Source organism: Cervus elaphus, chromosome 30 (assembly GCF_910594005.1).
Source record: "Cervus elaphus chromosome 30, mCerEla1.1, whole genome shotgun sequence".
Lineage (NCBI taxonomy): Eukaryota > Metazoa > Chordata > Mammalia > Artiodactyla > Cervidae > Cervus > Cervus elaphus.
The window spans coordinates 33,513,251-33,527,015 of NC_057844.1; positions in this window are offsets into that span (position 1 = coordinate 33,513,251).

A 13,765-nucleotide genomic window follows, 5' to 3' on the forward strand; every position below is an offset into this window, starting at 1 on the left:
GCACACCAGTCTTCCCTGTCCTTCACCGTCTCCTGGAGTTTACTCAAAACTCCTTTCATCCTCTGTCGCTGCCTTCTCATTGTCAAGTTACCTGAATGAATTTATAAAAGGTGCTTTGGAAACAGTAGTATTCAACATTTTTAGCCCTGTTACCCAGTGATTAAAATAATTTTCCTATACCCTCTTGAATGATGAGAAATTTCAAAAGTGGTTTGTCTGTTTTTCTTATCAAAGTTTTTTTATTGGTGTATAATTGCTTTATGGTTAGTTTCCTCTTCCAAGTAGTCAGTGATCTGAAAACAGTGAATTTTATGCTTGCCCACCTCAGAGATTCAGAGGTGTCTGCCTGTTTCGGTTGGGAAGGAATCAGCTTCATGGTGGGCACAACTAGGACGTATCCTGTGACTAACAGGAGACAAATGTTAGTTTGTGTCTCTTGTCTTTGATCAGGCTCCTTGCCCTCTTTAGTTCACCTGTCTAGGCCATCTTCAGATCCCAGTAGAGTTATCACAATGACGTAACCTTGGCAACTCTGCCAGAGATGGTTGAATCCCCCTGCCCCAACCCACCCACGTGCCGACCCCCTGCAGAATCCGCCTGCCTGATCTCTCCTCCCTGCCTGGGGCTCCAGCGCCTCTCCACGGGTTCATCCAGTCAAGATGCCCTGCTGTCCGTTTTCAGACCTATGTGCCTTTGCAGAAGCTCCAGTCCCACCTGAAATGCACCGTCTCTTTCCTTCACCCAACCTAGATGCCTCCCTCCAGTCTCCTCTGAGCTCTGCTTGGACCTGTTTTAACATCACGTACATTGTCTCCATCTTGTGGACTAAGAGTCTCTTCACTCACATTTCCAGGGCTGCATGCGTGTTGTCCATTTGGTAGATGCTCAGTAAACCCTTGCCGGATAAATAGACTTCTGGCCAGGTCCAGGGCTGAACTTTTCTGCAGGTTTAGTTTGGGTTCTCTGGCCATGAGTGGTCCATAAACTGGAGTTTTAAAATTCATTCTTATGGAAGGCAGAGGGAAAAAAAAAATCCAGGTCTGAGTAATCACTTGAACCATTATCTTTTTTGTATCAGGCACTTTTGATTTCCATCCTATATTTCAGACAAAGTTCCTGAATGCATGTAGTCAGCTTGCCCTGGCCGAGCATTCAACAAGGAGCCCACCTTCCCTCGCATCTGTAGCGGCTGCTTCTCGTCTTCTAATCCCGCAATCTCTTGAATCCCAACCAGCTGAATTTCCTGATACTGATTTCAGAAATAGCTTTATCACAATTAACTAAAAGTTAGGCTATTCCAACAAAAAGCACGTTTCTTCTACTGGATGTGCCATTCTTTAACTTGGAGGGAAAGTTTTTTTACCTCTTTCCTGTACATAACACACAATTCCCTTCCTCTCTCACACATGCTTCTGCTGTTTTAAAATAGCAACTACAGCTGCCAGTAGAGACTCTTGGGGGAATTTTTAAGGCCACTAATCAGTTTCACAGCTGGAGGCCAAGCACGTTGCTGGGGAATATTTTTCGCATGACACACCAGGTGCTTTGACCTTGTCGGGGCAGCCAGAGGGTTAAGCTTAAGGAGCGGGGGGGAGCGAGGGCCGAGTGACGAGACCACCGGAGGCCCGGCTCCTTCCCCTGACCCCTGCACTGTGCAGAAACCAAGCCAGGCACCAGGGGGATCCCAAGTCCTCCAGGAGCCTCTGGGGGCATAGAGCTGGGGCCATGGGGACGCCCCCCCCCAAGTCCTCCCAGAGTCTCTGGAAGTGCTGGGAAGGTCAGAGCTCTCGATTCCTCTCTGAACTGAGCACAAGCCCCAGACTTAAAATGTATGCAGAAGCAAAGTCCTCCTTGAAAGACACCTCCTCCTACCCGATGTTGCTCAGCCTCCAGGGGCATCAGAACCTTGGAGGGTTCCTTGGAACATGGATTGCTGGGCCTCAGTCCAGACTGCTGTCTCCATAGGCCCAAGAATCTGCATTTCTGACCCATTCCCAGGCGACTGGAAACCACTGTTAGAACTTCTTTTCTATCCAATCAGTTTAGTTTCTTTCACTCAAATATTTACTCACGAGAAAGTTTGTTTCCCCCAGACACACAACGTGGATGTGGTGAGCAGAGCAGATGAAGAGAACAGAGCAGTGGTTACCAGAGGTGCCTGTTGGGAGAGGTGGTGACCGGTACAGGGGGTCAGTTGTCTGGTGACTACAGAAACAAAAGTTTTGGTGGTGAGCATGTTGGAGGCTATACAGAGACCCAGGATGCTCTGGGAATCCAGGCGCAAAACTTAACTCACAACTCTCAAGTTGTACATTTTTTTAGTTGACAGTTTTGGTGACCATGAAGGGACCCAGAGTGGACTTCCTTCCTTCACCTGAACTCCATGAGGAACCGGAGCTTTGGTACCAGCAGCGGCCCCTTGTGCCCATTCGCCTTCTTGGGGAATCCAGACGAATTTGGGTAAATCTCTCCTGGTTCTCGAATCTCCTGTGTTGGTTGAGATTCTGAGTTTTATTTGGTGGTGGAGCAGGTTAGCTGCCCCCTCCCAGTTGGAAAGATGCAGTGGGGGGGAGGGGGGCAGCTCAGGTGAAATATCCGGGGCATAACCACTCATGGTCTAGACACTGAGTGGGGCTCAGTTGGAAGATACTGAGAAATTCCCACCCAGTCAAGAGATACTGGGTGGGAGGCTGGGTGAAAAAACCCAGCAGAACACCCAGCCCGTGGAAAGGTACTGGTCGGGGGCCTCGACTGAAAGAAATCGAGGTATACCCGGGGCTCGGTTGGAAAGGTCCTGAGGTCACTCCATTGTAGAGGATTGAATGATCTTGGCTGAGAGCACAGGTAAGAGGCTGATCTGACGCTTTCCCTCAATTCAGCTGTCTTTATAGCATTTGTTGGGATAAAAGTATGGAAAATACATGAGAGCTTTGCTCTGAAGAAAAGGGACAAGACTCCTCCTGGCCGGTTACGGTTTTCTCAGGTGATGGAGAAATTTACTGGAGTGGTGGAGGCCTAGTCCTCATACCATGCAGTGGTCCCATAGGGAAACCCACTCATTAATTAAAATATTTGCTCGTCCAGGGGTTGCACATAAGAACTGGCCATTTAGCAACCTGAGCAGCCACGGTGGTCTTAGATTGCTGGAGGCAGAATCTGAGACACATAAGAGGGCCGAAATGACTCTAGGGTGACTCCTAGAAGAGTTAAGCTCACAAGCAGCACATGCGCCCACTACACCAGTTCACTAGTGATTTTTATCCGGACAAATTCAGCTTAAAATGGGAAATAGAATCTTGCAGAATCAAAAAGCAGGGGCATCAGGAAGCCAACCGCCGACCCACACCCCAGCCAAATTCATGTACAATATGTACGGAGCTCATACTTGCAAGTACCTAGTTAATTGGGGAATTTATACTAAAGGAGACCCTAACTTAAAATGACCAAACTGGCATTCTTTTGATATTCCAAAATTGATATTTTTGCATGCACAACTAGAAAAAGCCAGCTGTAAGATCAAACAGACTGAATGGAATGCTTGCTTTGAGTAGTATCTAGAAGCTTCTAAAAGAGGAAATAATAGAGTAACTTCTTTGCAGGAAACCAACAAAAAATTGCTTGATATGATATCAGAACTAGGAAAAGCCACTGCTGCTAACTCTGTCTCTCCCTCTGCTCCTCTTCTCTGTGAACTGCCAGACACTTTGTCCTTCAGCCTCCTGTTGCTCCTCTTTCCCCAGCAAAGGAGAATAAAAAATCAGAAGTGATTATGGCTCCCTTTAATGAGAAACCTATCACAAGGAGAGGTGACCCATCCTCAGTGTTGACCTTCACACCCTGGACCAGTACAGAACTTACAGCCATCGCTAAGGAATTTCCTGATCCCAGTCAGGATCCATTGGGATTTTCTAAGGAATCTGAATTAACCATCCAGGCCTACAAACCTGGGCTTTCAGATCTATATCAACTAATACAGCTATTAGTTTCTGAAAGTAAAGCAAGGGAATGGAGAAAGCCAGATGGAAACACCCCTTAATGAATTTTGAATCCCACAGTCCACAGGCTCATACTAAATGCAAGGAATTGGCTCAGAAATTATTCGAACTTATCCCAGAGCTTTTTTCAAAGACTGAGGACTGGACAAAAATTCAACAGTGCAAGCAGAGACCAGATGAATCAATCCAGATTATTATGAGGGATTTGAAAAAAACTTTTAAACAATATTCGGGTTTGACGCCTGAATCATTCTCCAGCCCCCAAAATGACCTCGTGCTTAACTCCACCTTTTTAGAAGGTTTAGATGAGGATTTGGCTACTTTGGTCAAAAGACACAATATAGGTTGGTCTGTGTTGTATACCAGTGGTCTCGTTACACTGGCTGACCAACTTTTCAAAACCATTAGAAAGAAAAAGGATTATCTACCAAAATCATGAACCTTCAGCTGTGCCAGTTAAGTACTCAAAGCCAGTTGAAGGTCAACCAACCCCCATTTAGTTCTCAACTGAGAGGAAAACAAAGAGTTTGTTTTTACTGTGGAAAACCAGGACATCAGAAAATGAACTGTAAGCTAAGAGGGGAAAAAAAAAAAAAAGGCAAGAGGGAGAACTGGGTTTTAGACCAGAATTCCGAGTTAAACAGGAATAGGGCTGCTGCTCCTAGGGAACGTGGGGAGCTTTCCCCCCATTTCCTCTCTAATACTCTGGGAGAAGTAGAAATGATTATAAAAGGGGAAACAATTAAAGCCCTAATAGACACAGGGGCCACCTTTTCAGTTTTAAGCCTTACCAAAATTAAAGGCACTCTCCCTCAGAGTGATACCTCAGTACAGATGGTAGGGGCTTTTAATGCGCCTATTAAGGCTCCTAAATCATTACCCTTAGAGTTCTACATAGGGAAACTTAAGGGAAGACATTCCTTTCTTCTAGTAGAAAGTGCTCCTGTTCACTTGATAGGTAGAGACCTATTAGAAGTTTACGAAGCCCGTGTTTCCTTTATTTCTGAGGGAGAAGTGTTTCTAGATCTAAAGGACAATCAGATTTCCTTCATCATATAATGTTTGTGACTCATGATGAGGATGATGCTGAACAAGATAGGTTGCTAGCCTTTAGTACCTAAAGAATTATGGGCACTTGATTCTGCTGACAACAGATGAATACATTCTGCATCCCCCATCAAAATTACTGTAGATAAAGATAAGCCTCTGCCCAATATTCGCCAGTATCCATTAAGGCAGGAGGCCATAGAAGGAATAAAACCTTTAATATCAGCTTACATCAAGAAAGGGCTCATTGTGCCTTGCACAAGCCTTTGTAACACTCCCATTTTGTCAGTTAGAAAACCAAATGGCAAGGGTTGGAGATTTGTACAGAATCTGACATCTATCAATGCTATTATTATCCCTCGACATTCTGTAGTGCCAGACCCCCATACTTTAGTGTCGTGGATTCCTAAAGACAGTAATTTCTTTTCTGTGATAGATCTCTGCAGTGCAGCTTTTAGTGTCCCTGTAGACCCTGGTGATTAGTATCTTTTTGCCTTTACTTGGAATGAGTGGCAATATACGTGGACTGTAATGCCACAAGGATATACTGAAAGCCCCACTTCTCCCAGATATTGAAAGCTGATCTAGATGCTCTGGACTTCCCTCATAAGTCCGTGTTGATACAATATGTAGATGATTTGCTGCTGTGTTCAAAGTCTTTGACAAACAGCCAGCAAGACACCTTGTATTTACTCCAGAAACCTTAAAGGGACATAAAGTGTCGAGAGAAAAATTGCAGTTCTGTAAGACTGGTAAAATATTTAGGACGTAGGGTGATGACCCAAGGACAAAAGAGCAGATAAAACCAAGGAGGGTCTTGGAATGCAGGAACAGAAAAACCAGACCCTTATCGTCCTTCCCTCCCCCATGTTGTAACTATTAATGGAACAGTATAACCTATCTCCCCTCCTACCCTATAGGGAGAAGGTATTTGCCCTACTCTTCCCCCACCCAGTATACATGCCTCATCCAATCAGCAAATGACCTGCAAGACCCCTATCCCACTCCTTGTACCCTGGGTATAAAAGTGGACTAAGGACTCCCTATTCAACGTTGGTTCTCCCTTGAGCTGGCCCGCTGTTCTAACAGTGTCTCCCACTCTAATAAACTTTATTTCCCTCTCATTCTGTCTCATGTCTGGAAATTCTTTTCCAACCTGTGCCTGGACCATGACACATAGGATCTCTAAGGAAGAGCTTCTGATTGATCTGGATGGAGTGAAGGGCATTCTGGCCTTCCCTGCCCCAAAGACAAAAAAGACAACTAAGGGGATTTTTAGGACTTGCAGGCTACTGTAGAAATTGGATTCCAAGTTTTTCCTTAAGTGCTCAACCATTATATAACCTACTCAAACAGGACCAACCTGAACCACTTTGCTGGAATGCAGAACATTCTGAGGCCACACGGAGACCTTAAAAAAACAAGGCCCCAGGCCTGGGGCATCCAAATTATGATCTGCCCTTCTTCCTCTTGGTTCATGAAAATAAGGGAACTGCACTAGGAGTACTAACTCAACCACATGGTGGTTACTACCGGCCCATAGGATATTATAGCCAACAGCTAGATTCAGTAGCCAGAGGCCTCCCCCCTTGCCTCCGGGGTATGCTATGTCAGATCACAGAAGAGACAGTCATGAGTCCCCCTCACTATCTTTGCTCCTCATTCTGTGGAAGCCTTACTAAATTCTCATCACACACATTACTCAACAAGTAGACTGACTTCCCATGAGATTGTCTTGCTCTTGCCAAATATGACTATTCACAGAAGCTTAACCCAGCTACCTTGCTGCTGGAGGAGTCAGGTATCGAAGATGAAAAACATGATTGTATTGTTTTTAACTGACAATCTTTCATCCCCCAGGATTGACCTCCCAGAAAGCCCTATGGATAATCCTGATTTTATATTATTCACCTATGGGTCATATTTGCGAGGACCTCAGGGGAAATACCAGGCTGGTTATGCTGTTATTTCTCCAGTATCAGTCCTTGAGAATGGTCCCTTACCTGATGTCTCTTCGGCCCGAGAGGCCAAATTAATAGTATTAACCAGAGCCTGCCAGCTGGCAAAAGGGAAATCTGCTAATATTTACTCCAAGAGCTGCTTACGCATTTGGGGTGGCACATGATTTTGGCATGCTTTGGAAACAAAGAGGATTTTTAACATCTGCAGGGAAACCTATAAAAATGGGAGACAAGTTGCAGAATTGTTGGATGCAATTCTGCTACCAAGTGCATTAGCTTTCATTAAGGTGTCAGGTCATTCAAGGGCTGACACTGCAGAAGCTAAAGGGAACTCTTTAGTAGATCACACCACCAAAACAGCAGCTCTGCAGAATGATAATAATCAATTAACAACTTATTTCCCTTTTCAGCTTCCTAGTAATCTTACTAACACCCTGTTAAATTTTCAGAAAACAGCTCCAAATGGAGAAAAAGATACTTAGAAACAAAAAGGAGGAAGGTTTGACTCCAATAAAGGGCTGTGGATAGGCCCAAATGGAAAGCCTATCCTTCCCTTTGGAGCTCAATACCCCACTTTACAATATATTCATGAGTTGGCTCACTGGAACCCAGATAAGATGATACTGTGGGGTAAACAATTTTATTGGAAGCCATCTTTCACTATAGCTCAGAAAGTTTATTCTAGGTGTAACTTATGTCTGAAATACAACTCAGGAAAGCCATTACATAGTTCTCAGGGAAACTTTCCATGACTAGCTGGCCCTTTTGAAATTTGGCAGATCGATTTTATCCAGATGCCCCCCTGTCAAGGTTACCAGTCCGTACTTGTCATGGTTTGCATATTTTTACATTGGATTGAGGCATTCCCATGCAGAAGGGCCACTGTGCAGTTGGTAGGCAAATTAATCTTAGAAAGAGTGACTCCCATTTGGGGAGTCCCTGCAGAAATACATAGTGATAGGAGAACCCATTTCACCGGACAAACTGTTAAGGAAATTTGCAAAATCTGGCCAATTATGCAGTATTTCCCTTGTGCTTACCATCCCCAGTCCTCTGGGCTGGTGGAAAGTACAAATGGAACAATTAAAATTCAGTTGGCTAAAAATCTAGATGCTTATTCCCTACCCTGGCCAAAGGCTCTTCTGTTGGTTCTTCTCAATCTAAGGTCTACTCCCTTTGGGAAGCATCCTTTGTCTCCCTTTGAAATTGTCGCTGGGAGACCAGTGAGACTAGATGAAGGATTGTATGAACCTATATTATTAAAAGGAGATATGTTACCTTATCAAAAAGGCTTAATCAAACTCCTAAAGGAACATTCTAAACTTGTTTCTGAAGCTCATCATAGTAATCTATCTTTGGATGAAGATAAGGTATCGCATGATCTGCAACCAGGAGATCATGTGTATTGGAAAAGACATCATATAAAGGACTCCCTGAAACCCAGATGGAAAGGCCCTCATCAGGTACTCTTAACTAACTCACATGCAGCGAAATCCAAGGGAATTGACTCTTGCTTTCATTTTTCCCACTAAAAAGGGGCCCCTGCTCCAGACTGGACTATAGAAAGGGCTACTGATCTCAAACTCACATCAAAACAATGCTCAAATAGAGGAGGAGCTGCACTCACTCCAGGATGAGAAGACGACGACATCAAGTAGACAGCTTGCCCAAGATGCTGGACCTGACCCGTATGATCATTTATAATGTTTTCCTGACTTTTGGGCCTTTGCATATGAATCAAATGTTTTCGTGGCATGGGTACAATCCTGTGCTCATTTTAAGAATCAGTCCAATTGTTGGTTTGTGGCCAGTTAACTGCATCTAGTACTTCTGAGTTGCCTTGATCTCCCCTTCAAGGCTCTGATTGGATAGCTCTTAGGAAATTTATTTTAAAAGAGAGATTTCAACTCTGTTTTGTCTACTCCTGATATTACTAGATGGGATCCTCTCAATTGGCCAATTAATAATACCTGCTCTGACCCTGGCCATAAGTTTAAGTTTTCTGTTAGGATTACTTAAGCTCATTCAGAGCAACAAGCTAAATCGCAATCAAAAACTGTAACGTCTCGTCTATTAAAAGGAAAACTTCCACGATTATGGGATGGATCCATGTGGTTAACACCAGGCTATGGTCATTTAAGTTTAAAAGCTCCCCTATGTTGGGGACAATTAAATCATACTAAAGATGACCAACCTAGAAATATCAGGAAACTAGGCTGGTTGCCTTACAAACAATGCCTACATACCCTTAGAGAGTATGGAACTGACTGGCTCAGACGACCAGAGATTTGCTGGGTTGCACCTAATGGAACTCAGTGGATTTGTGGTACTAATTTATGGCCTTGGCTTCCATCAGGATGGATAAGAAAGTGTACCCTGGGATTCTCATGGATGCAAGGTCTTATACATAACAAATTAGAGGTAACTCTAGCCAATCTACCATTGATGTGAGCCCGATGGGTCAAACGGTTTGTATTCCACTGGTATGACCACTTAGCAGCTATTCTTTTGCCTCCAGTAGGATTAGAGGATGTAATTGTCCATATCGAAGGCTTAACAGCTTTCACTCAACAAGTTTTAAATGACAGTAACCAGGCTATTAGCCTGTTGAACTCTGAGGTCTCTATGATGACAAAGGAAGTGCTACAAAATCGCATGGCCCTTGGCATCCTTGCAGCATCTCAGGGAGGCACCTGTGCCAAAATTCAAACTGAACGTTGTGTTTTTATACCTGATGAATCCTCTAATATAACACATTTGATGAATCATATGAAAAATCAGATTTCTGCCTTAGGTGACCCACTCCCTAGTCTTGATGATCTTTTAAAATGCTGGTTTGGTGTGGGATGCTCATGAATAAAATATTGTAATTCCACTAATGTTATTAACTTTACTATTTTGCCTGTTTTACAAGATTATTGTTTCTTGTATTACCAAGTGTATGACCGAGCTTCCGACCAGATTAATGATGACTAGATTTGAAGCAGTTGGTCAAATGTATAGTTCCATTTTAGATCAATGATTGTAGCCTAGGAGGCAGCACCTCAGATAGCTCTGAGAGACTGCTCCAAAGAAGTAGTAGGGGAAGGTCAATATATAGGATTTTGGTGAAGGGGGGAGTTCAACACCATTAAGCGTTCCTAGATATGGGAAGATGCAATGATAGGGAATACTTTCCTGGGCCATAACTAGAAGACAGGTGTCCAGAGATCTTTAACTATGAAGACCTAGTCCAGTAATAGCACATTGAGTGGCTTATCAGCTAAAACCTTCTTCAGAACTGGAAACAAGCCTCCCCAGCAGTGCGGGCCAAAATGGTCAAAGTATGGTTGGATTTATGACCACAAGGGGGCCATGTCAACTACAAATTGGCACTTGCCAAGATTGTTGCCGATGACTGTACAACAAAGGCATTCGCCATCTGCCTCTGCGGAGACCGAACCCTGCACTGTTGCAGCTGCTGACCGTCAACACCTCCTGAGAGGGTGCAGGGTGGAGTACGGCACTCTGCGCTCCAGGCAATCTGGTCAGACAGGTCTTTAGACAGACGTTTTAAGAACAGATTTTATGATCTCAATCCTTGCATCTCCTCATATCTAGAAAAGCAATAAGCCCCTTCGTGGTGACATCAGATCCTCGTGTCTAGCAGAAAATTTGTTGTTAAAGGAATGCTTAATGGTATTGAACTCCCCCCCTTCAACAAAATCCTATATATTGACCTTCCCCTACTACCTCTTTGGAGCAGTCTCCAGAGCTATCTGAGGTGCTGCCTCCTGGGCTGCAGTCCTCATTTTGCCCCAAATAAAACTTAACTCGCAACTCTCAAGTTGTACATCTTTTTAGTTGACAGCTAGGGAGAAATATCAATAACCTCAGATATGCAGATGACGCCACCCTTATGGCAGAAAACAAAGAACTAAAAGAGCCTCTTGATGAAAGCAAAGAGGAGAGTGAAAAAGTTGGCTTAAAACTCAGCATTCAAAAAACTAAGATCATGCTCTCTGGTCCCCTCACTTCATGGCAGATAGATGGGGAAACAATGGAAACAGTGAGAGGCTTTATTTTGGGGGGCTCCAAAATCACTGCAGATGGTGACTGCAGCCATGAAATTAAAAGACGCTTGCTCCTTGGAAGAAAAGTTATGATCAATCTAGGCAGCATATTAAAAAGCAGATTACTTTTCCAACAAAGGTCCATCTAGTCAAAGCTATGGTTTTTCCAGTGGCCATGTATGGATGTGAGAGTTGGACAATAAAGAAAGCTGAATGCCGAAGAATTGATGCTTTTGAAATGTGGTGTTGGAGAAGACTTTTGAGAGTCCTTTGGACTGCAAGGAGATCCAACCAGTCCATCCTAAAGGGAATCAGTCCTGAATATTTACTGGAAGGACTGATGCTGAAGCTGAAACTCCAATACTTTGGCCACCTGATGCAAAGAACTGACTACTTGGGGAAGACTCTGATGCTGGGAAAGACTGAAGGCGGGAGGAGAAGGGGACGACAGAGGATAAGATGGTTGGATGGCATCTCTGACTCAATGGACATGAGTTTGAGCAAACTCCGGGAGATGGTGAAGGACAGGGAAGACTGGTGTTTGGCAGTCTGTGGGGTCACAAAGAGTTGGACACGACTGAGCACCTGAACTGAACTGGCATTATTGGTTATACCAGTCGGTGTGTTCAGTTTAACTGTCTTGAAAGTGTGCTACTTGCTCAGTTGTGTGGACTCTTTGAGACCCCATGAACTGCAGCCTTCCAGATGACTGGAATTTCCCATTCAAGAACAACTGTGTTATGGACAACTTTTAGCCAGAAGATGGTGCTCAAGAGCCAAGATGGGAAATCTTGGCACATTTACGGCTTTCATTCTTTTCCTCTGTTTTGAAAGGCCTGGAGTCATACTCTTCAGTTTAGCCCTTGAGCCCAAAGTTCAGCAGCCAGATACATGTGAAGTTAGCCAAGCTAACAGGAATGGGTCCTCCAATGATGTGTTTTAACAAGCATACGATTGAGAGTTAACAATTTGTTGACAATAAGGAAATGTATAAATCAATCACCAGCATGAGAAAATGGGACTTGGGTCTGTTCTAACAAGCAGTGTACAATTGGTGATGTTGGTGCTGTGATGTTGGTCTTCGTGTCTGTATGGCAGATCACCCCAGATCAGAAGGAGCGGGGTTAATCCATTCTGTGAGTCACTGTTTGGCCATAAGACAGATTGCCTGAATGTGAAAAATTGCTGACCACGGTAAAGGGGTACAGAGCAGTGCTGTATGCCATTCTTATTCATGCAACTCTTTCTCCAAGTTTGAAGTTATTTGCAAGTAAAAAATAAAAACAAAAAGCAAGCTTCCTAGTTTACAGAGTCAGTCAGATATGACATGATTTTATCATTTGGATAACAGCAGCGCTGACACTGCCCTTAGCTTACTTCGTAGGAAAAGACACTCAAATACTGGAGTTGGCGGAAACCTACAGCCAACTGTGAAATGATAAGTCATGAGCATTAATCAAGGGAGTTTGAAGATTTGATATGTGTCAGCAATCTGAATCTCAAGTGTTCACAGTCTGAGGAATCTTAGAGTCTCCAGTGACCAGAGACGTGGCAGTGTGTCTGAATTCTTCCAGAGAGGCACGGGAAAAGGCGAGGAGCTAGGTTTTGGCTTTCTTTATTTGTCTTTTAAAAAGAATCTTCCAACTTAGTGTGCTTGCTCACTCTTCATCCATGACTCAGCCAGGATAATCCCTGCCTGTGCTAGAACATCTCCCCCTCACACCCAAACCCACAAGTGGCTGTGCCTCAGGGCCGGGGGGTCGAGATCTATTCCAAGTAAAGTAAAGTAAAACCAGCCCCAATCTTCAGCTTTACCTCCAGGACGACCAGAACAGGACCCACCATGATGAAGAAAACAGCAGCGAGAGCTGTGCTGGGAGCCAGTTCCTCATATTTTTATTACTTGGAGTCTGTCTTAATCTTTCTCTTCCTATCAGGCAACATATGGATTATATTTTCTCAAAAATCAGACTGAGTTTGGCAGCCCCGTGCAGATTCTGGAAATGTATGAATGAGTTCAGAAGGAAGTGGGCTTTTTTTTTTTTTTCGCTTGTTTGCTTGTTTTTTTGTTTTGTTTCTGAGCACTTAGTGTTCATTCCATACCAAGAGGATATCGGATGTGCAAGTACGTCTGAAATAGAGCTGTGGACGTTGGGAGTTCTCCTCTCCTATGGCTTCAGCACTCAGTATCAGAACCACTGTGTTCACTTGGCAGGACTTCTCCACATGGAGTGAGAGATACCGGTTTTACTGCACTCTATAAATACGCCACTTATTGGCTCCAACACATTTATGTTCCCCTTCACTCAGTGCTCACTTAAACTGTCCAGTTTGCTTGACCTGGTCTATAAATGTAAATTGCCTACATCTGAAACCCACTCTGGTTGCCTTCTGAATGCACAGGAACTAGAGTCTCATTACTTCTGCAGACAGACAGAGACCAGGTCTGAAGATAGCCCTCAAGCAGGGGGTCACCTTCTTACTGTCTCTCCCCCACCCCCCGCAAAAGTGTTAAATATGCATATTATTCCAAAACTTTAAACTATTACAGGGATGGGATACCAGGTACATTTTTGGAGGCAACGTTTTGTTTTAAAATGTTTTCTTTGTTGAAGGATGTCAGGAAGCTTGACTGATGTCATAGGAACAAAGATGAACCACATTTGTTTTCTTTATTATAAGCCTGACACTACACATTGCATAGTAAGAG